The 25,261-nt window shown below is 46.9% G+C and overlaps 1 pseudogene; it reads left to right on the plus strand.

Annotated features, from left to right (window-relative positions):
- Positions 1–9,612: 9,612 nt before the first annotated feature.
- LOC119299851 lies at positions 9,613–13,358 on the plus strand (annotated as a pseudogene).
- Positions 13,359–25,261: the final 11,903 nt, after the last annotated feature.

The raw sequence follows: 25,261 nt of genomic DNA on the forward strand, positions 1-25,261 counted from the left end.
CCGTCTCAAGCGCGGCCCGGCCACCTTGCTATTACTGCAATCCGCCGTCGCCCTCACACTTGGCCTCTCTTGTGGACGGAGAAACACCCGCCTACCCGAGCTGCAGTCTGGACCAGCCACCTCAGTTGTTATATGCACAGTCACAAAGATAAGTGGTTACTACTACTACTATACATGCGATACATGCCGAAGTATCAGAAGAGGACAAGTATTAGTTATTGCTAAGTGGAGCTAATGGAAACAAATAGCGGATTTCTCGTAGTACATGCTTCCCTGTTAAACGGGCAAGTTGACGTTTGCCTGGTACCTGAGCATCACCGGGTTATCTACGGACGGTATATACGGATCATCCGTCATCCAAACAAATCAGGTGTTATCCATCCAAGTTTTGATTTATTAGCATATGTTGTTTTTGTCAAAAGAACAAGTTTATTTTTGCCTTGGTCTGCAATATTGTTTATGCAGGACAAATATTTATGACAAAAAGTGATATTATACCGCGGAGATGGAGGCACGTCAACATCTTTTGGCACAGGTGGTCGTCGTTACTCAACGGGCTCCTGCACCGGCTTACAACGCTGTGACCGTCTCTCGCGGCCGCACCGGCTTACAACGTCATGGCCATCTCTCGCGACTGTACCAGTTTACAATGCCGCGGTCGACTCTCCCGTCCACACCGGTTTAAAAACGCCATGGCCGACAGATCTGTCAGCACCCGCGGCCGACTCGGTCATGATTGATTTCAGTTTCACCATGGTGATCATCAACTCCGCGGTGATAATTACTGACCTGACACATCAGGTGAAAACCATCCAGCATATTTTTTGTATATTGCTTTCTATAAAAGAGCAATTACTCCGGTTTGCAAGTTGTCCCATGCAGGATTCAAACCGGTCTATATCACAGTTAATTATGAAGAATCTCAAGCCAACTCCTCAAGTCGCCTTGAGACCCGGGGGCTACAATGACATGATTCAGGAACTCCGGGTAATTGGAGGGAATGATAGCCCGGTTCCGAAGGATACCGCCATATTGATGAAAATTGAAAGGCCGTCAGAAAATTGTCAGTTCAAAATAAAGAATGCCGGTTTAAAATCCGGTTCAAGGGAAATCTGTTCTCCCACAAAGCTCTGAAGCTCTCAAATCCGGTTTAAGAATTTCCGATTCAAAAAGATTTAAATCTCTCGCAAGTTCGAGTTCTCAGAAAAATTAAGGGTTGCCAAAAGAACTTGCTGCCATGATGCGCGGTTCAAACTTGGATATCCTGCCTTACGACTTATCTTATTATGATCACTTGGGGGCTTCCTGCTCATCGAGCATAGCTATCAATACCCTCTTGATCGGCGCAATGCCAAAATTTATATGGTCACTTGGGGGCTTCCTGTTCAAACATAGGTCGTATTCAAACCAAAGAGAACATAGCTGTCGATACCCTTTTGATTGGCAAACTGCCGAACCTACTTGGGGGCTTCTTGATCGTATCCGAATCATAGCTCAACCCCTTTGGGAATCGACGTGGATCGTATTCGAATCAGCATCGTTAAACAACTCTCAAGGTCATTTGGGGGCTTCCTGTTCAAACATAGGTCGTATTCGAACCAAAGAGAACATAGCTGTCGATACCCTCTTGATCGGCATCGCCAAAGCCACTGGGGGCTATATGATCGTATTCGAATCTTAGCTTAACCCCTTTGGAACGGTTTACTGATCGTATCCGAATCAGAAGCCTCAAAAAGTTTTATTCTATCTCTGGTAAAGTTTATTGCAGCCACAATTACTTAACTTGAGTCCTTTTTAGGATTATATCTCAAATATATATAAGTGTTTTATGCTTAAACCCGGCTTGACTTTTGACTATAAGTCGCCAGTTTATGACAATCATCATCTATGTGGAAGCATTGGCTTCTAAGGATTGGGTTATCACCCTCACTGCACAGGTTATGTAAGCCGGCAGTACAAATTCAATATCACAGTAGTTATATGTGAGATATTATGACCCGCCCTGGTTTAGACGCTAAGTCGCCAGGGCATATGTTGTTTAAACTCTCTGCAGGATTTGCAGAAATATGACATGTAAATGATTAAGTTCAAGCTCATTACCAAAGTTGATGCTTCAAAATGATTATCCGTTCTGGATTTTTCTCAAAAGGTTATAAGCCGTCGGGTCATGAAAATTCCGGTTTACAATGAAGGAGTATTGAATCGCCATCGGCCAAGAGCCGCCGGGTATTTAAACTCCGGATTTACTTGTCAACAGATAAGGTATTTGAATTCTTTAAAATAGCCAACATGGCTGGATTTTCAATGATGATATTGAATGATTGAGGTTTTCATACCGGATTATATTATTCAAATTTTGAATAGCCAACATGGCTGGATTTCTATTATGATTAGCAATAACCAGTATTATGATTGAGGTTTTCAAAGTCGCTTTAGCGCCACAACTATTATCTTTATCAATGGGCATGGTTTATTTTACAATGGAGGAAATAGTCCCGAGTCGCTGCAGGCTTACGACCCGACACTTGGGGGCTACATTATTCAAGTTGAGGTTACATCAAATATGCAAGTCTCATGTCGCTGCAAGCATGCACCATGACACTTGGGGGCTAATGCAAAGTCATTTTTATTGGCCTTATTGAAGACCCGACTCATCCCATTGTAATGAGCCGGCCCTTGGGGGCTACCAATTGCTCCTGTTAAAATTCAAGATACACAAGCCTTATTCCATTATATATTGAAGGATCCAGTGCTCAGTTGGTAAAGCATAAAGCTCATAACCTTGTGGACGTGGGTTCAAGCCCCAGGATGGGGGTTACATCATATGATATTATTTTCAATGAGAAGTCCCAGCTTAGTATTATCTTACTAAGCCGGCCCTTGGGGGTTACACGTTACTGCTCAAATTTACATCATCGTATTTACAAAGTTCCTGCTCATTATTACATAATGACCCAACACTTGGGGGCTAATGCATATTGATCTTTGCTTAAAAAAATTCTAGGATGACCCGGCTACACTACTATGACTATAGCCGACTCATGGGGGCTACACAACTGGATTTCATTTAAAGCCATGGTGATAAGTCCCGGCTTATTCATGCTGATTAAACCGGCCCTTGGGGGCTACAGGTATTATGGATATAAGGGAGAAATATCTTCAAATTTTCAGTTTGAGTAAATCAGATTGACCCGGTGTCTGCAAAAATCATAAACCAGCGTCGGCGACAATTATGACTCGGCATCATATATTTATAACCCGGCAATTTTGGTAATCATAAACCGGCAAGTTTTATATCTCAAGTCGGCTGAATATAAGTTGAATATTTGAAGACCCGGCAATTCAGGTCAGAGTCGGTGTCGTCGATGATGATGTAGTCTTCCGAGCGAATCTCCTTGGGTTCTTCGTCTTCTTCTACTGGTGTGGGGTCTCCCATGAATATTCCGATCTTCTTAATCAGGTCGTCATTCTTCTCCACTAGTACGGCGATTTCCTCCTCATAATCTTCACGTGTAGCCTTGAGTTCTTCCTCCAGTTCCGTGATTCTTGTCATAGCCTTCTTCAGATCTAACATGCCTGCGCACATCTGGTTCTCCTGACGATGAATGTGCTGGTTTAACTCCTGGATAAAAGCTGCGATTGATCTATCCTTCTTGGTGCTGATCATTTCCCAGTGCTCATCTCGGCGCCCACAAATCTGGTAGATAGTATCTGTCGGGGATATACCCCGCGGTATGACCCGGCCAGATGTATAACCCGGCCGGACTTGGCGACTCACTAATGACCCGCCCTGACTGGACGACTCACTAAGTGACCCGCCCGAGCTTGGCGACTTATGGGTGACCTGGCAAGCGGATCAAAGGAGCGACAAGACCCGGGGGCCCAAGAGGCTCAAGGCCCAGAAGGCCGGCTACGTTATGGTAGGCCGTCTTAAGAGGAAAGGCGTGAGGAATATCTCCTTTACGAGGAAGCAAGACCCGGACTTGTAATCAACTTGTAAGAGAAGATAGACTAATCCTAGTCCTACTAGGACTCCACATGTAACCCGCCCCTCTAACTTATATAAGGAGGGGCAGGGCTCCCCAAAGAGGGACAAGCAAGAAGAAAATAATCTCTAGGGCTAGACACAAAGAGCCGGCTTACCGATAGCTCTCTCATGAGCATAATGAGATCTAGCCACAAACAGCATGTAGGGTTATTACCGGATGATGTTTCCCGGGGCCCGAAGCTGTCTAAATCCTTGTCTTGTGTTGCGTCTCTCGATTCCGCTCAACCCCTCTCAAGCTACCACATAGATGCGTTGGCCTCGCGACTAAGTCCTCATACTAAGGACATCTGCCGTGACAATTCCACGACAGTATCCTCGAGATCATTGCGGTAAACTTCTCCAATACGTCCCATGGCGATGTGGGCTGCCATGCTTTTTCCTAGACTCCAGGTTGGTGCATCAAAGGAAAACTCTATGGGCTCGGTGACTGGTGCGAACGTCCTTCCTGAAACTTGAACTTGAATCATCAAACGCTCCTCCTCGGGTAAAGTGGCATTGTAGGTCCCAGTGAAGCTTGGTACTCCGATGTTCAGGTACTTAGTGACTTCCTTCAGGTGGCGTCCAAAGGGTGTATCTTCATCCGGTTGCGTGAACTTGTTCCTTGCATCCGCCATCCTAAAAGAGTAGAAAAGATGAGGAGTCAGAAATGAGAAGAGTGAGTAGTGATCTAGGGCTTTAGCTTAGTGATCGTGTCCTACAGTCAGCATGTGCTCTGATATCATCTTCTAGCGACCAGACCTCAAACAGTCTGATCTCTGTGCTTCAGTGTCATCCCTGGATTAGTAATACTGACACACACAGTACTTGAAGGATTTATAATAGAGTAGCAATCACACACTTATTACAACGAGTGTCTCAAAAGAGAAATTATTACAAATAATATGGCTTAAGGCCATCTAATTACGATAACAGCGGAAGGCTTGGAAGATAAGTGAGTCCATCAACTCCAACGGCATCACCGAGTATAGAACCACGACCTAAAGGCACCTTACTCGTCGTCTGAAAAGTCTGCAACACGAATGTTGCAGCCCGAAAACGGGTCAGCACATGGAATATGCTGGCAATGTAACACATAGAGAGTAATGAACAAAAATAGGCTATACTACATGCATATATGGCTGGTGGAAAGCTCTATGGTTACAGTTTAGCGTAAAGCCAGTTTTTCCCTACTACAAAGGAATAAATTTTATTTAACTAACATGGTGGTTGTTAAACATTGAGAGCATAGACACCCTCTCAATCCTAATTAAACATCATCATTAAAATCCAACAAAATTAATTAAAGTCACATGATGAGATTCACATGATAATCCAAGTACTAGATACTCAAGACGTCCATAACCGAGGACACGGCTAAGCATGATTAATTTATACACTCTGCAGAGGTTTGCGCACTTTTCCCCACAAGACTCGATCTCCTCCGTTGGGATTCTCGCACTACATGGTGTTTGAGAAACGTATGACCGAGACATAGTCTTTCAGAAGCGCTAGCACCTTACGATCGGGTAGACCGTTACACCTACTTTCCCCTACATCTTCTAGTCTACTACTATAATAGTTCGCACGACTTAATCAACTATGCTAGAGCCCATAGTAGCTCGTGGCTGCACACAGAAGTTTCTAGTATGAAATAATCTCATGATCCCTTAGAGTCTGGGTGGTGGTCCATAAAGAAAAACAGGCAATCGCTGGAATACCTAGGTGCCTCAATCCACCCAGATGTGTATTAAAGTTGCCACCTTAAATAAACCATTAATTAACAATCTCAAATCTGTCATGGATACACTTACCCAATCCACGTCTACTAGCATAGCATGGCAATATAAGCAAACGTAGAAGTAACTCCCAAGGGTTTGATAATAAAACAAGTAATAGGTACTACCTCATCTATTTTCCCAAAACCCACAATTTAATTAGATCCTAATCATGCAATGTTTGAGGATTGATCTAATGCAATAAAACTGGGTTGTAAGAGGTATGATCAAAGTGTTACTTGCCTTGCTAATGATCCGTGAAACCTAGAGATTCGAAGTAGCAAGCGGCGCACTCCGGGTACTCTATCGCAAACAAACAAGCACACAATAAGCACTCATCTAAAGCACAGGTAAAACTTGAATAAGAGATCTAACCAGAAATTTCAACTTAAGAACTCCGGTTTGCAAAAAGAATCAAATCAAACGAAGCAACGAAAGTCAAACATCGAAAGAAATAAGCTTCATTTACTAATCTGGATCTAAGTCAAATTTTACAGAAGCAAAAACTTGTTTGAGTTGGTTAAACGGAAAGAGGGTTTCGAGACGAAACTCTAGGCACTTGAATCGCCTGATTTCGATGAACGAGCGAAAAGTTAAACTAAAACGAAAATTGGATCAGAAATCGTGATCAGAAATAATCGTGGAAAATCCGGGAAAACAAAAAACGACGAACAGGCTAACGAACGAACGTTCGCTGTCTGCGGCTAAATGACGAAAACCATTCGTTAAAACGAACGTACGGACGAACGTCCGCTAAATAAACTAAACCGGGAAAAAAATAAACTGATCTAAAAAAAAGAAAACGACCGCGATTTTTATAAAAAAACCGGATGGTTAACCGATGAAGACTGGCGGCGGCGGCGGCTACCTCCGGCGGCGGCGAACTCCGGCGGGGCGGCAGCGGTCGGCGGCGGCGCGCGGCGGCTCGGGGCGGCGGCTAGGGGCGGCGGCGGCTAGGGTTAGGGCGGGGCTGGGTGGCTCGGGCTAGGCTTCCCCGGCTTATAAATGCCGGTCGGGCTAGAGTCTGGGTCGGGTACGGCCCGGCTAGGTCCGTTCGTTTTTTTTAAATAGTTTCGCGCAGAAAAACAAATAAAAGAAATACTAAACAGACTCCAAAAATCCCGAAATAAATTTTGCCCGAAATCTAAAATCAAGCCGGACAAGGTGAACATTTATTTGGGGGCCTAAATGCAATTTTGAAAAACGCGCATTTTTTCTAAATTAGACTCCAAAAATCCCGAAATAAATTTTGCCCGACTTCTAAAATCAAGCCGGACAAGGTGAACATTTATTTGGGGTCCTAAATGCAATTTTGAAAAACGCGCATTTTTTCTAAATTCAAATAAAAAAGCGGAAAACTCCAAAATAAAAAATCTTATTTGATTTTTTTATCAAATCCTCAATATTCCTTTAATTTGGGAAAGTCATTTTATTCCCTCTTACTTATTTTTATAATTGGAATTATTGAAGATAAAATAATTAAATCAAATGATCCTATTTTCAAAATTTGATAAAACCCCAAATATGAAAATAACGAAATCCCCAACTCTCTCCATGGGTCCTTGAGTTGCGTAGGATTTCTAGGATCAAGCCAAAATGCAAATAAAATATGATATGCAATGATGATCTATGTATAACATTCCAAATTGAAAATTTGGGATGTTACAGGTGGCGTTCCCAAAGTCCTTGTTGAGGCCGGCGGTGAGGGTGCTGATGAGGAGCTCGTCGCCGACTGTCTCACCGAGATCACAGAGCTATTCGGCAAGCTTTTTGAGGTGCATGCAAAAATCATCGATGGACGAGCCAAGCTGCTGGCACCCGTAAAACTCGCCGTCGAGAAGGACCTTGCGCTGTAGTTTGTTGTCGGTGAAGAGGCCGTTGAGCTTAGTCCAGACGGCGTAGGCGTCGTCATCATCATCCACCATCGTGTGGAAAAGGTCGCTGGAGATGGTGAGGTAGAACCAGCAGATGATGGTGGAGTCAAGGATCATCCACTCCTTGTCGTAAATCATGAGGATCGAGTCCACGGTGCCATCGACGTGGCCATGGAGTAGGTACTCGCGAAACACCAAGGAGAAGTACCGCTTCCAAGTGGAGTAGGGTGCAGTGGATTGATCAAGCACCACCGAAACACGCTCGTGGATGTTGAGATAGCGGACCAGGGTGACCTCGGGACCGACGAAGGGGTTGGAAACGGTGGAGGAAGAGGAGCTCATGGCGTGGCGTGGGAGGTGGAGGCGGCGCGGGTTGGGGTTAGGGTTTGGGGCGGTGCGGTGCGGGTTGGGGTGAGGGTTGGGTGGAGGAGGGAGTGCGGAAGCGGGAAAGCAGTGGCAACCGGTGGCAGCGGAGGCTAGAGGAAGGCCGGCGACGGCGGGTGGTGGGCAGGGCAGCGGCGACCGGCGGCGGTGGCGGCGGCAAGTGGAAAGGCGGCGGCGGCGGTGGGTAGGGTTAGGTCGGCTAACTTGCGATAGATACCATGTAGAAGATGAAGTAGACTGTGCAAACACAATGCATTGATCGATGCATCAGGCACGTATATATGATGTACAGAGGGGGATCACAACCTCACCTATACATATGAACTAGGAAGTGGACCCCAGACACAATATACACGTACACATATATTCAACACATCGGTTTGTGGAGGATAGAAAAAAATTGGTGGAGTGAGGAGGTGGGACCAGGGCCAACATAATCTAAGTACGAAATGATGAACCTACTCCCCTTTAATAGTAAAAATAAAAGAAATTATATTTGTAATCGAATCCCGCTAAACAATCTTTCTATTTCTTTTGAATAATAATACTACAATAGACAATAGTGCATGAACAAACAAACTACTGATATTTCGATAACTAAACATAAAGAAATTATTTTAATTTGTTCTTCATGGGATTCTGAATGGTGTGTCTGATCGAACTATGTATCTCTTAGAACCATTGGATTTCTACGTAGAGGGAAAGAACCATTCCAGCCTGGAAGATTTCGTTGGAGTGTGACCTCTGAGTGAAACCAGACTCGTTTTTCCAGTCTTCATGTCATATACACAGTAACTGGTAATGCCATCGACAAGCTTTCGGCAGTCGGAGCACCTGCAGGGGGCGGGCCGCCGCATTGCCCGTGCCCATGCCCAGTCGCTGCCTAGAACAAACACACGGTTCCCTCCTTGAAAACTCCGGTGATACTGCTCCGACGAGCCTCCCACTGCAAGCGCTCTAGAGCCCGTCGTGCCAACAAATAGGAGCTGGTTGCTCATGTCCTTCACCGCCGACCATTGGCCCTTATCCAAGTCTGCTTCGAATACATGCAAGCTCATCGTGTGGTGATCAGTCACCACGTCCATGATTCTCCAGCGGACCATCATCAGCTTTTGGTTGTCCGACGATGTCACCAGGTAATATTTTGCGTGGGGTGCCCTATGTTCTCCCTTGATGACATGCTCAACTCGACTCTGAGATAGTGCCGCTGCCTCTCCGACGAGAAACTCATGGACGAATAGATCCCTGTTCCAGCCGATAGCAAAGATCTTTCCTTGGTGGATGGTTACATCCATGTAGAAAAAGTCCAGACCATGGTAGTGACCAGCGGACGTGCCGGCCGCATGTGACCATGAAAGCGGCTGCGGCGTGCCCTGCAGGAAACATGCAAAGTTGGGAGCTGGTGCGACGTTGAACGGACCGCCTAGGAACATGGCGACGACGAGTTGATGCGACTGGATGATGATCTTCAACACAGATCACGAGTTCCGAGGTATGAGATTGCAGATGGCGGTGACATCGTGAGGACGGTTGGCGCGTCGCTTGTAGCGGCATGGGACCTCGATGGCCGGCGTGGCTCCGGCTCCGGAGAATGGGTCATGAAGGAAGCATCTATGGGATGGCCTGTGCTGGTACAGAAGCAAGCTGCCGTAGGAAGCGTGGACGAGGCCATTGCTGGGCGTGGCAAATAGGCGCACCTTGATAGCCGAGTTTGATGACTGTGGGAATGTGTTGTCTTGTCGAGTGCATGATCTAATGCTTGACTTTATTGACGGAACCTCGTCAGAGAGCGGGGAGCTCCCGCATTGCATTAAGAAGAAGAGAATTGGTCCAGTTAATAATGGAAACTGGACCCAAAAACTGTACATGGCACGGTTAATCAAGGAAAACCGGCGAAGACCACACACACCCGACTAGCACTCAAGGAACATCGTCCGAGCCGGATACAAGAGTGCCTAGGCCCAAGACCATCGACAACACAACACACCCAACCAAATCAACCTCTGCAACCTCAAGAACACGCCTGCACCCAGATGTGCACTCGTGCCTAACCTTCAGAAAAATGCTATTACACATTAACCTCCACCAAGGCACGAATTGCCTGGATCGCCATCGACGTGAGCGGTTTCTTGTACATCCGCAAATAAGACTTCATCTTCTCTTGCACATCCTCCTCGGTGACTTTCTTAGATGTCGTTCCCTTTGGTAGCTCCCCAAAAGCCTCCGCCAACCTATATTCAGCACGCTTGGCAGTCGGGATGTTGCAACTTTTGTTCTTCTTATCCAAACGTCCACTACACCTCTCGGAACAAGTAGATGCCCCTTCAATCTGCACATGAATCGGTGTTTCGAGCAAGGACCGCGGCGCTGTGCAACTGAAGCTACTTAGGAATTCATCCAGCAAGGTGGTTGAAGCCGGACCTTGAGGCATGCCAATGTCACCAAGTAGCTCCTCGGACCCCGAAGACATCATATTGGTAGTGCCCCCTGAAGAAAGCATCACTGGAGAGGAGACCAAGGGAGGCACCTCTGCAGCCAAGCCAGCAGGCAAAACCACCTCAATCTGCTCCATGTCCTTGCTCACTTTGACTATCTCCTCAATCGTTCCTTGCTCCTCCTCGTGTTGAATCACCATCTTGTGCAAATCTACATCCAAAGTAGGAAAAACATCTGCAGGGAGCGCCATAGTAGCCAGTACCTCGGACGAGCAACCAGCCACACTAATCTCACTGACACCCTTAGCACAAGCAACAACGAGAGGCGCCTGTTCCTCATGCTCACACCAGGGGGGAGGCGGATCCATCAGTGCCGAGGAAGAGAAAGGTCCCCCACTGATCCTCGTAGTCCCACCCTCTCGCACCTCAGGAGACCCATTGATGGCCGGCCAAGAAACAACACTGCCACTGATAGCCTCCAGCCGCTCTAAGAGGCTCGAAACCTGAACCGCCCAACCCTGCAGAGCGAACGCCATGTCGCGGAGAGGCTGAATGACCTCCTCAGTACGAGCAGCAGCCAGGGCTTGCACCTCGGTGCGCAGCGCCTCGATCTGAGCTACAAAGTGGGGTTGGAGCAGCCCCAATTCAGTAGCAATGGAAGACTTGACGAGGTCGGCAAGACCTGAGCAGGGGGAGCCGGAGTTGCTACAAGGCGCCTCCTGAACGAGCACAGCCGGAGAGGCAGCAAGGGAGGCCAATGAGCGAAGTCGCGGATCTGGCGGAGGCGCGTGGCAGGGTGGCGCATCCGCTGACCGACGTGGAGAGGCCGCAGGCGAGGGGGAGTGGCGGGTTGAAGCTTGTCTAGCCGGAAGGCGTGTCGGGCACTCCCGCTCGCGGTGGCCAGAGATGCCACAACCCAGGCACCTTATAGGGTCGCGGCAGTCAGCCACAAAGTGCTCCGACGCGACGCAACGGAAGCAGCGGCCGTACGTTCTCCTCTTGAAGGTGAGGGAGAGACCGACCCCTTTCCTGGGAGATGGAGCAGGCGCCTTCTCCATCCACGAATGACGCTGTCCCCCAACCTCCACCCAAAGCTGCTCGGAAGAGGCCACAAGTGCCTCGGCGACCAGCTTCGGCGTAGAGTTCACGGGAAGGCGAGGTGGAGGAGGTGGCAGCAGGAGCTCAGAGCACCCCAGGGAGCAAGGGACGGGAGCCTCCAGCCCTCCAACGGCGGCAGCAAGCGAGGGATCTGGATCTGGATCGGGAGGGGGGCAGGGAGCGGGGGGTGGAGGTGGAGTGGTGGCTGGGAGGGCTGCTGGGGAGAGGGAGGTGGAAGCTGAGGAGGCCATGAGACAAGGATGAGGAGGAGCTCGGGGATCGAATCTACGCGGCGGCGGCCGCGGCGGCGGCGGCGGCCGCGGCGGTGGCGGCAGCGTCGCGGGAGCTCGCTCTCATGTGGATGGGGGTTCCTAGCTCTCCATATGTCAGTGAGTGAGTATTGCTTGACTTTATCATACAGAAGTCCACAGAAGAAAACTTTTTCACTGTAACTAAGGAATCCCCTGTAATTCATGATCCACATACCATGAAAGGCTCCATGGAAGTTCGCCGATTGTCCCTCCAACTCAGAAATACATAATGCAATCATGTGCTAGGGAACATTGCTCTGGCCCAAGTTAGGTCAGTTAACTTTTGGGGCCCTGGTCAATGTATGCCTTCTCTCTCGAGGTTTCAACTTGTGCGAGTTCTACATCTTGATGTGTATGATTCCAAGGAAGAGCAATATGATCTGCCTTCGATACGCAGTTTGTTCCTGCTGACATATTTGAGGATCAGAGGTTTGAAGTGTGATGAACTACTAAAACAATTGCAAACACTGAAACATTTGAAGTCATTGGAGATAGTCGGTGGAGGAAATCGTCGAGAGCTGGATGTTCTCTACTTACCCTCAATGTTGTGGCATCTCATTGTTCCTAAAAACTTGGCTTTGTTTGGTGAGATTGGCAGGATGGAAGCGCTTCGTACTCTGCATGAGCCCTTCATTATACATGTGGAGATCTTGAAGGGACTCGGTAATCTGAAGAACTTAAGGGAGTTAAAGCTATATCTCTTTGGATTCAGTGATTTTGAAGATGCCCTACTCCCTTCACTCTGTAGGCTTGACAGCCTTCGATCCCTAACCACTGTTGGGTACACCTTAGGATATGATTGTTTGACTTATTGGAACCCACCTCTGTGCCATCTTCATAGACTGCATGTACTGAACTGCCCCTTCTCCGTGGTCCCCGATTGGATTTTGCAACTCAAAAATCTGAAAAGCTTGGAGATGCAACTTGTATCTTTTTTTTGACGGGCCGAGATGCAACTTGTATCACTGGCAAGGGTTGGTGTCGAGGTTCTTGCCAGTCTGACCTCGCTGGTGCACCTTATACTGCGTGTCAAGGACAGTGTAAGGGATCATGCTCCCGAAGAAGACGTCGTTGTTGTCCGTGGTGCGACGTTCCCAAACCTCAAGTATCTTGTCTTTGCGCATGAAGTGCCCTGCCTTACATTCGAGGCAGGCGCTACGCCAAGGCTTCAGAACCTGACTATAGAGTGTTGTGCGCAAGCAGTGCGTCAAGCCGATGGTGTACTCAATGGCATCGAGCGCCTAGGGAGCCTCAGGGCGTGCAAGGTGCATATTTACAAGTGGGCCAATCTCTTCAGGGAGAGTTTTGATAGGTTTGCTGCTGTGGCACAAGGAGGGGAACACGTATTTCAGGAGGAGGCTCCATACATGCAGGTGCAGAGTCTTCGGGCCGCGATCAGCAAGGCGATCAACAAGCACCCGGGGAATCCCAGTGTCACCATTGTAACTTTTTGATAGTGCAATCAAGCGAAGGAGATGGGAGGAAGCGCCCAAGTCAAAATGGTAGGCAGAAAATCTCCATACTTTTGTGCCGCTTTGTTTTTCTTTCTGTTGTGTGAAACTAAAACATATTACTTAAGCAAATGCAGCACCTGAAATTTTACACACTAGGGCTTTGACAGAACTCCACCAAGAAGCATGTCACATATTTCCAGTACATGGTTTTGTTGAGTACGTAATCCTCTCCGCTCACTAATTCATGTTGGCATAACTGTGGAATACTATGCAGGTGTTGTTCTTGTGTATCAACCGGTTGCAATGTGAGCAGATGGAAGCTGGGTCCAAGTGTTTGGAGTGTTGGGCTGCAGTACAAGGAGCAAAAGGAAGCTGATGTGGTGTTACGAGGGAGCTTATGTCCCAATCTGAATGATGATTGGGTAATAATCTTTCTCATGCTAAGTTGATATGGTGTGGTCTATCATGTGTTGAGCTTGTAATTCTTTATAACTTAGACACTAATAAACATTGGGTTGTGTGCCTTGTACTGCAGCCCAAGAGGACTTTTTTCATTCTTATCAATACATGGTTCTCCTTTTCTATCAACTTGATGGCACCAGTGCTTTGTCTAACTCCGAGAACTCCGGTTGGAGGCTTTAGTTATTATGGGATAAGTTGTTCAGGAAGCAGAACATCTGTTATAGAGGCTTTTTACGATACATCATTGATGGCAGTTTGGGCATGAGAGAGGGATATAACAGGAGACCTTTTACGGTACATCAGATTAATTTAGACCCTTTATTTCTGTGATTTAATGGCTCAGATGCCACAATACTATTGCAGAATTTGGGCAGTATATTAAGGTATAAAGGGTATTTTGGGATAGTTCGGTCAATGATCCACCGGGGTACGCGCTTTCACCGGCGCGCGCCCCATGCATGTTCTCAGGCCGCCGGGAGGTGCTTGTTGGCCTTGGTCTCGAATGTACGATGCTCGCCAGACGAGCTCTTCCAGGCGAAGACGCATACGTACGCGTATCGCGTACACAACGTTGCTTGTCTGATGCGTCTCTTGGCTGGTGCTCTTGGACTACGCACGGAGTAAGTATCGAGGGCTCAAGGCTAGCTACCCAAAGCTAGTTGCTGGATATATTCTGCAGGAAGGCACACGCGCGTACACCAGCTAGCTAGCTTTGTTGAGGAGCAGAGGGCAGCAAGACGCGAAGACGGGATGGAGAACCTGCGGAGCTCTGATGTACACGTCAATGAAGATAGAGGGCGCTGCCGGTTGTGGCAGGGAAGTTGGTCCAGGGTGCCCGTCCTTGGGCACGACGGGAGGCGAGGGCATTCGGCCGAGGAGTAGGCGACTGCCAGTTGAGGCGGGTAGGCGGCGTCTGGATGCCGGAGGACCGGGGGGCAGCGCGGGCGTGGAAAAGATGGAGCTTTGCATATCAAAACGCATATAGACGACTAATCCCCGTAACAAAGAATTACCAATCTGTCCTTGAGTCAAATCCGGAGTCGGCTCATATTGACCCTTTGATAAACAAAATACTACCCATCATATTTGGTAGTATGATGTATCGTAAAAAGCCTCTAGTTCTTCTCCGCTCAAATGGTGGTGGGTGGCACGGGCCGCGGCACGATGCCAGGAGGTCCTCCATGGTGTATCTCCAGCGGCTCCGGCTCCTCAGGGCTCGCAATATCCATTGCCTACACTGATCGATGGAGGAAGGCCGCTCGTGGGAGGGAATGTTGGAATTTTGCTAGTAGGCCTTTGGCCCAAAGCCCAACTAAAATTATAAAATTCTCTTGGCCCATTCATGCACACATGTGAGTGGAGTGAGTGAGGCTAAAGTTTAGTCCCACCCCGGAAGTTGAGAGAGAGTTGCACCTCTTTATAAGGTGAGCTCTTCTACCACTTGTATGAGCATGAGAAGAGGAGACCTACACACGCGCTCCTCCTCCTCGCTCGCCTCGCCTCGTCACGATGCGCCGAGCCGCGCCGCGGGTTGCGGGATTGAGCCGAGCCGAGGACAAAGCTATGCATGTTGTCTATAAATTAAACGACTAAGGTCTGATCGTGGTGGAGAGTATTTTTCCAATGAACTCCCTACTCACCTCAGTCAAATGGGGTAGCCGAAAGAAAGAACTGAACTCTAACTGATATGGTTAACACCATGTTAGACACATCGGGTCTTTCCAAAGAATGATGGGGGGAGGCGCTAATGACTGCGTGTCATGTCCTAAACCGAGTTCCCATAAAGCATAAGACCATTACTCCGTTTGAGGAATGGGAAAGGCAAAGATCGAAACTCTCTTACCTACGTACTTGGGGTTGTTTGGCGAAAGTCAATATACCAATTCCCAAGAAGCGCAAGCTTGGACCAAAAATCGTGGATTGTGTTCTTCTGGGCTATGCTTTTTATAGCATCGGCTATAGATTTTTGATAATAAAATCTGAGGTATCCGACATGCATGTTGGTACGATTATGGAGTCGAATGATGCAACTTTCTTTGAGGACATATTTCCTATGAAGGATATGTCGAGTTCATCAAATTAGGAGATGCCTACTCCATCTAGTGAGGAACCCACTGTAATTCCTGAACCCACCATTGCGATGGAACACGTTGAGAATCCTGTTGAGGGTGACAATGGAACTCCTGTGAGGAGTAAGAGACAAAGGACTGCAAAGTTTTTTGGTGATGATTTCATTGTGTACCTCGTGGATGACACATCCATGACTATTTCAGAAGCCTATGCATCTCCTAATACTGACTACTGGAAGGAAGCTGTACGTAGCGAGATGGATTCCATCTTAGCTAACGGTATCTGGGAGATCACTGATCGTCCTTATGGGTGCAAACCTGTAGGATGTAAGTGGGTGTTCAAGAAGAAGTTTAGACCTGATGGTACGATTGAAAAGTACAAGGCACAGCTTGTGGCCAAGGGTTATACCCAGAAAGAAGGTGAAGACTTCTTTCACACTTACTCACCCGTGGCTAGACCGACCATAATTCGGGTGCTACTATCACTGGCTGCCTCTCATGGTTTTCTCGTTCATCAAATGGACGTTAAGACAGCTTTCCTCAATGGAGAGTTGAAGGAGGACATTTACATGGATCAGCTAGATGATTTTGTAGTACCTGGTCAGGAAGGAAATGTGTGCAAGTTATTAAAGTCTTTATATGGCCTTAAACAAGCTCCTAAGGAGTGGCATGAGAAGTTCGAGAGAACATTAACTGCTGCCGGCTTTGTAGTAAATGATGGTGACAAGTGCGTGTACTATCGCTATGGTGGGGGCGAAGGAGTTATTCTTTGTCTGTATGTCGACGACATACTGATCTTTGGAACCAAACTTGATTTAATTAAGGAGGTGAAGGATTTCTCATCTTGCTGTTTTGAGATGAAGGATCTAGGAGTAGCTGATGTTATCTTAAACATCAAGCTGTTGAGAGATGAGAATGGTGGGATCACACTGCTTCAGTCTGACTATGTGGAAAAGGTCTTGAGTCCTTTTGGGTATAGCGACTGCACGCCTTCTCCAACTCCATATGATGCTAGTGTGTTGCTTCGAAAGAACCGACGGATTGCTAGAGATCAACTGAGGTATTCTCATATTATTGGCTCGCTTATGTATTTGGCGAGTGCCACGAGGCCTGACATCTCTTTTGCTGTGAGCAAGCTGAGTCGGTTTGTGTCAAAACCGGGAGATGATCATTGGCATGCGCTTGAGAGAGTTATGCGCTATTTGAAAGGCACCCGAAGCTATGGGATTCACTACACCGGGTATCCAAGGGTACTGGAGGGTTATAGTGACTCAAACTAGATATCTGATGCTGATGAGATTAATTAAGGCCACAAGTGGTTATGTTTTCACACTTGGTGGTGGCGCTGTTTTCTGGAAGTCTTGCAAGCCGACCATCTTAACGAGGTCAACTATGGAAGCAGAACTCACATCATTAGACACTGCCACCGTTGCAGCAGAGTGGCTTCGTGAACTCTTGATGGACTTACCTATGGTTGAAAAACCAATACCCCCTATCCTGATGAACTGTGATAATCAAACTGTGATCGTCAAAATAAACAGTTCAAAGGACAATATGAAGTCCTCGAGGCATGTGAAGAGGAGACTGGAATCTATCAGAAAATTGAGGAACTCCGGAGTTATTACGTTGGATTATATCCAAACGTCAAAAAAATTGACAGATCCCTTCACAAAGGGTCTATCATGTAATGTGATAGATAATACATCGATGGAGATGGGTGTGAGACCCACCGCATGAGTTGTCCATAGTGGTAACCCACTCTATGTGATCGGACATCCCGTGAAGTAGAAGTGGGAGACAAGCTGTTGGTCAGCTGGGAGGAGAGTATCCCTATATTACCTATCCCACTCCATGAAGATGCAATACTCTCCTAATCTGCATGGCAGGTTGATACTTATCTTAATGTGTTCCAAGTGGCTTATTCGGGTAAGCAGAGATGTTGTCTTGCAGAACATCTTCTGAGGAACACACCTATATGAATTTGACTATTAACGTCGTAGTCTGTGAGAATTGGGTGTTCTCTAATAAATTCATGAAAAGGCCTTGGAGTATGACGTATGCGCTCCACCCGCGGGGAAGCCTTGCGGCATCCCAGTATCGGTTAAGAATTTGTGTGAAACTAGTCTCGCAGAAAACTTGTAGTTCAAGGCATAGTCCACTATTCAAGTTGTGATCTAGTGTAGCATAAATCTCTAAATGAAAGTTCAACTTCACAATCTCCACTAAGCACGGGTGTATAAACAATGTTTTGGAACTAAATGATGAGATATGCCAATGGGACTTTGTGGGGGATTCTTGGAATTTTGCTAGTAGGCCTTTGGCCCAAAGCCCAACTAAAATTCTGAAATTCTCTTGGCCCATTCATGCACATATGTGAGTGGAGTGAGTGAGGCTAAAGTTTAGTCCCACCCCGGAAGTTGAGAGAGAGTTACACCTCTTTATAAGGTGAGCTCTTCTACCACTTGTATGAGCATGAGAAGAGGAGACCTACACATGCGCTCCTCCTCCTCGCTCGCCTCGCCACGCCACGCCTCGCCACGCCTCGTCACGCCGCGCCACGGGTTGCGGGATTGAGCCGAGCCGAGGACAGAGCTACGCACGTTGTCTATATTTTTGCTGCTCGGGAAAAATTAATGACTCGTGATGACTCGCACGTTAATTAATTGAACCGTTTCCGATTCTTTTGGATCGTGATGACTCGGACGTGGGGTTTACTCCCACGACCTACCCGGCCCGCACTATATAGTCAGGCAGACGTCTACCCTAGCCGCCGTCGCTTCGTATGGTTTCTCACCACCGTTTCAGATCATTGCGCCGCCAAGCAAGTCTTCTCCATCCCTCCTTTCGGCGTGCACCGGGAGAAGGGACAGCAGGCCTCCGGAACCCCGCCTCTCGTGATCCTGTACGGGAGAGGGGCAATCAGGTTTTTGGGGAGCGCACTCGCGCGACTGTTGGCAGCGATGACTTCGCAAACGATGACTTCTTTCCCGACCTCGGCAACCTCATCCTCGACGACATGGGCGACAACGTCAACGCCGGCGGTGCTGCTCCCGCTGCACCGTATGTGATTCTATCCTTCCTGTTCGAGATCGTGGTAGAATTCATGTTTCTAGTATGTGCCCTAGATGTGATCTGTTCATCTGCTATGCTAGCTCGCATGATTAGTTTAATCTCTGCTACTGTAGTCATGCTTTATCTTCTAATTATTCAGATTAAATCTCGTAGTAACTTGCTCATATTTCCAACAATCCAAAAACTTGATTATAGGCAATTTACTCTGAGTGGTTTTGCTGCGCATCTGAAGCCGCCTGCCTTTAAGGGGGCGCAATATAAGAGGTGGAGCACGAGAGCAGTCTACTGGTTTCAAACCATGGGCTGCTATGACGCCACCAAGGGCAAGCCTGAGGGCGATCTTCATACAGCACAGCTGAAAGCTTTCGAGAAGATCGATACCCTCTTAAAGGCGCTCTTCTGAGTGTTCTTGATGACTCCATTGTGGATTCATATATGTTGTTTGACAACGGCAAGGACATGTGGGCTGCGCTCGAGGCCAAGTTTGGTGCCTCGGACGCCGGCAGCGAGTTGTACGTCATAGAGCAATTCTATGACTACAAGATGACTGATGAGCGCCCTGTTGTACAGCAGGCTCATGATATACAGTCGCTCGCAAAATAACTTGAGTACTTCAAGTGTGTGTTGCCAGAGGCATCATTGCCAAGCTTCCACCTTCGTGGAACAATTTTGCTACTTCCCTGAAACACAAGAGACAAGAGTTTTCCGTTGCAGATCTCATTGGTACTCTTGATGTTGAAGAGAAGGCGAGAGCAAAGGACACACGTGCTCGAGTTGCTGAGGGAGGTTCTAGTGCCCACATGGTACAGAAGAAGCACTGCCAGCCCAACAAGTTCAAAAACAATAAGAACAAAACTCAGGGCAAAGGCAAGTTTGATACAAAGAACAAGCCATCACATTCTACCAACTTCAAGAAGAATTCTCATAAGAAGGGGAAGGGACTTTGCCATGTCTGCGGTGATCATAATCACTGGGCTCCGAAGTGTCCTAACTGCTTTGAGGAGCGCGAACATGAGAAGAGCGGCAAGTCCGCTAATGTTGTCATCGGTGATATTGATATGAAGGAATCAGGGTACGGTATTTTTCCTACCATCCTTTCAGTATTCCAATCCCTTGATTGGTTAATTGACACCGGTTCCAATGTACATGTTTGTGCTGACGCCTCCATGTTTTCTTCTTACCAGGCAACGGGGACTTCACCCGTGCTGATGGGGAACGGGTCACATGCCATCGTTCGAGGTGTTGGCACGGTCGATCTGAAGTTTACTTCGGGGAAGACTATGCGTCTGAAGAACGTTCATCATGTGCCGTCCATAAATAAAAATCTCGTTAGCGGTTCCCGTTTATGTCGAGATGGTTTTAAGTTGGTTTTCGAATCCAATAAAGTTGTAATTTCTAAGTATGGACAATTTGTTAGAAAAGGCTATGAGAGCGGAGGCTTGTTCCGCCTATCTTTGTCACTAAAGTTATTAATAATGTTTGCCACAACAATGAGTCTAATATTTGGCATTCACAACTTTGTCACATTAACTTTGGTTGCATGACGCGGCTACCCATATATGAATTTAATTCCAAAAATCTCTACTGTCAAAGGCTCTAAGTGCCAAGTATGTGTGCAAGCTAAGCAACCTCACAAGTCCCATAAGACTGCAGAGGCAAGAGACTTGGCGCCACTAGAGCTTATACATTCTGATCTTTGTGAGATGAATGACGTGTTGACAAAAGGTGGAAAGAGATACTTCATGACGTTGATTGATGACTCCACTAGATATTGTTATGTGTATCTCCTGAAATCAAAAGATGAGGCTTTAACTTTCTTCAAAAACTATAAAGCTGAGGCAGAGAACCAACTTGATCGAAAAATTAAACGGCTTAGGTACGATCGTGGTGGAGAGTATTTTTCCAATGAATTTGATCTGTTTTGTGCGGAACATGGTATAATCCATGAGAGGACGCCTCCCTACTCACCTCAATCAAATGGGGTAGCCAGAAGAAAGAACCAAACTCCAACTGATATGGTTAACACCATGTTAGACACATCGGGTCTTTCCAAGGAATGGTGGGGGGAGGCGCTAATGACTGCATGTCATGTCCTAAACCGAGTTCCCACAAAGCATAAGACCATGACTCTGTTTGAGGAATGGGAAAGGAAAAGATCGAAACTCTCTTACCTACGTACTTGGGGTTGTTTGGCGAAAGTCAATATACCAATTCCCAAGAAGCGCAAGCTTGGACCAAAAACCGTGGATTGTGTTCTTCTGGGCTATGCTTTTCATAGCATCGGCTATAGATTTTTGATAATAAAATCTGAGGTATCCGACATGCATGTTGGTACGATTATGGAGTCGAATGATGCAACTTTCTTTGAGAACATATTTCATATGAAGGATATGTCGAGTTTATCAAATCAGGAGATACCTACTCCATCTAGTGAGGAATTCACTGTAATTCCTGAACCCACCATTGCGATGGAACACGTTGAGAATCCTGTTGAGGGTGACAATAGAACTCCTGTGAGGAGTAAGAGACAGAGGACTGCAAAGTCCCTTGGTGATGATTTCATTGTGTACCTCGTGGATGACACACCTAGGACTATTTCAGAAGCCTATGCATCTCCTGATGCTGACTACTGGAAGGAAGCTGTACGTAGCGAGATGGTTTCCATCTTAGGTAACGGTACCTGGGAGATCACTGACCGTCCTTATGGGTGCAAACCTGTAGGATGTAAGTGGGTGTTCAAGAAGAAGCTTGGACCTGATGGTACGATTGAAAAGTACAAGGCACGGCTTGTGGCCAAGGGTTATACCCAGAAAGAAGGTGAAGACTTCTTTGACACTTACTCACCCATGGCTAGACTGACCACAATTCGGGTGCTACTATCACTGGCTGCCTCACATGGTCTTCTCATTCATCAAATGGACGTTAAGACAGCTTTCCTCAATGGAGAGTTGAAGGAGGAAATTTACATGGATCAGCTAGATGATTTTGTAGTACCTGGTCAGGAAGGAAAGGTGTGCAATTTATTAAAGTCTTTATATGGCCTTAAACAAGCTCCTAAGGAGTGGCATGAGAAGTTCAAAAGAACATTAACTGCTGCCGACTTTGTAGTAAACGATAATGACAAGTGCGTGTACTATCACTATGGTGGGGGCGAAGGAGTTATTCTTTGCCTGTATGTCGACGACATACTGATCTTTCGAACCAAACTTGATTTAATGAAGGAGGTTAAGGATTTCTTATCTCACTGTTTTGAGATGAAGGATCTAGGAGTAGCTGATGTTATCTTAAACATCAAGCTGTTGAGAGATGAGAATGGTGGGATCATACTGCTTCAGTCTCACTATGTGGAATAGTTCTTGAGTCGTTTTGGGTATAGCGACTGCACACCTTCTCCAACTCCATATGATGCTAGTGTGTTGCTTCGAAAGAACCGACGGATTGCTAGAGATCAACTGAGGTATTCTCAGATTATTGGCTCGCTTATGTATTTGGCGAGTGCCACGAGGCCTGACATCTCTTTTGCTATGAGCAAGCTAAGTCGGTTTGTGTCAAAACCGGGAGATGATCATTGTCATGCGCTTGAGAGAGTTATGCGCTATTTGAAAGGCACCGCGAGCTATGGGATTCACTACACCGGGTATCCAATGATACTGGAGGGTTATAGTGACTCAAACTGGATATCTGATATTGATGAGATTAAGGCCACAAGTGGTTATGTTTTCACACTTGGTGGTGGCGCTGTTTCCTGGAAGTCTTGCAAGCAGACCATCTTAACGAGGTCAACTATGGAAGCAGAACTCACAACATTAGACACTGCCACTGTTGAAGCAGAGTGGCTTCGTGAACTCTTGATGGACTTACCTATGGTTGAAAAACCAATACCCCATATCCTGATGAACTGTGATAATCAAACTGTGATCGTCAAAATAAACAGTTCAAAGGACAATATGAAGTCCTCAAGGCATGTGAAGAGGAGACTGAAATCTGTCAGAAAATTGAGGAACTCCGGAGTTATTATGTTGGATTATATCCAAATGTCGATAAATTTGGCAGATCCGTTCACAAAGGTCTAATGTGATAGATAATGCATCGACGGAGATGGGTCTGAGACCCACCGCATGAGTTGTCCATAGTGGTAACCCACTCTACGTGATCGGAGATCCCGTGAAGTAGAAGTGGGAGACAAGCTGTTGGTCAGCTGGGAGGAGAGTATCCTTATATTACATATCCCACTCCATGAAGATGCAATACTCTCGTGATCTGCATGGCAGGTTGATATTTATCTTAATATGTTCCAAGTGGCTTATTCGGGTAAGCAGAGATGTTGTCCTGCAGAACATCTTATGAGAAACGTCGCAGTCTGTGAGAATTAGGTGTTCTCTAATAAATTCATGAAAAGGCCCTGGAGTATGACGTATACGCTCCACCCGCGGGGAAGCCTTGCGGCAGCCCAGTATCGGTCAAGAATTGGTGTGAAACTAGTCTCGCAGAAAACCTGTAGTTCAAGGCATAGTCCACTATTCAAGTTGTGATCTAGTGTAGCATAAATCTCTAAGTGGAAGTTCAACTTCACAGTCTCCACTAAGCACCGGTATATAAACAATGTTTTGGAACTGAATGATGAGATGTGCCAATGAGACTTTGTGGGGGATTCTTGGAATTTTGCTAGTAGGCCTTTGGCGCAAAGCCCAACTAAAATTCTGAAATTCTCTTGGCCCATTCATGCACACATGTGAATGGAGTGAGTGAGGCTAAACTTTAGTCCCACCCCGGAAGTTGAGAGAGAGTTGCACCTCTTTATAAGGTGAGCTCTTCTACCACTTGTATGAGCGTGAGAAGAGGAGACCTACACGCGCACTCCTCCTCCTCGCTCGCCTCGACGCCGCGCCGCGCCGCGGGTTGTGGATTGCGGATTGCGGGATTGAGCCGAGCCGAGGACAGAGCTATGCACGTTGTCTATATTTTTACTGCTCGGGAAAAATTAATGAGTCATTAATTAAAACGGACGCGCTAATTATTCGTATGGTTTCTCACCACCGTTTCAGATCATTGCGCGGCCAAACAAGTCTTCTCCATCTCTCCTTTCGGCGTGCACCGGGAGAAGGGCAGCAGGCCTCCGGAACCCCGCCTCTCGTGATCCTGTACGGGAGAGGGCCGATCAGGTTTTTGGGGAGCGCACTCGCGCGACTGGTGGCAACGACGACTTCTTCCCCGACCTCGGCAACCTCATCCTCGACGACATGGGCGACAACGTCAACGCCGGCGGTGCTGCTCCCGCTGCACCGTATGTGATTCTATCCTTCCTGTTCGAGATCGTGGTAGAATTCATGTTTCTAGTATGGGTCCTAGATGTGATCTGTTCATTTGCTATGCTAGCTCGCATGATTAGTTTAATCTCTGCTACTGTAGTCATGATTTATCTTCTAATTATTTGGATTAAATCTCGTAGTAACTTGCTCATATTTTCAACAGGGAAATGAGGTGGGTGTGAGGGGAGCGAGTAGGTTTCATGCACAGTTTTGTCCCGAGGTTTTCTTCATCGGGTTGTGGAGGATAGGAAAAAATGGTGGGGTGATGAGTTGGAAGTGGGACGAGGGCCAACATAATCTAAGTCTAAACGACGTAGCAGCTCCCCTTTAAACTTTAATAGTAGAGATGAAAGAAACTATATTTGTAATCAGATGCCTATAAAAACATTTCTATTTCTTTTGCATAACAATACTACATTAGACAGTAGCGCATGAACAAACAAAGTACTGATATTTCAACAATAACTAAACATAAAGAATTTATTTTAGTTTTTTTAGGGAAATAATTTATTTTAGTTTGCTCTTCAAGGGATGCTGAATGGTGTGTCTGATCGAACAATCCATCTGTTATAACCTTTGGATTTCTACGTAGAGGGAAAGAACCATTCCAACCTCGAAGATTTCGTTGGAGTGTGACCTCTTAGTGAAACCAGACTAGTTTTTCCAGTCTTCATGTCATATACACAGTAACTGGGGATGCCATCGACAAGCTTTCGGCAGTCGGAGCACCTGCAGGGGGCGGGCCGCCGCATTGCCCGTACCCATGCCCAGTCACTGCCTAGAACAAACACACGGTTCCTTCCTTGAAAACTCCGGCGATACTGCTCCGACGAGCCTCCCACTGCAAGCGCTCTAGAGCCCGTCGTGCCAACAAATAGGAGCTGGTTGCTCATGTCCTTCACCGCCGACCATTGGCCCTTATCCAAGTCTGCTTCGAATACATGCAAGCTCATCGTGTGGTGATCAGTCACCACGTCCATGATTCTCCAGC

This window comes from Triticum dicoccoides, chromosome 5A (genome assembly GCF_002162155.2).
Source record: "Triticum dicoccoides isolate Atlit2015 ecotype Zavitan chromosome 5A, WEW_v2.0, whole genome shotgun sequence".
NCBI lineage: Eukaryota > Viridiplantae > Streptophyta > Magnoliopsida > Poales > Poaceae > Triticum > Triticum dicoccoides.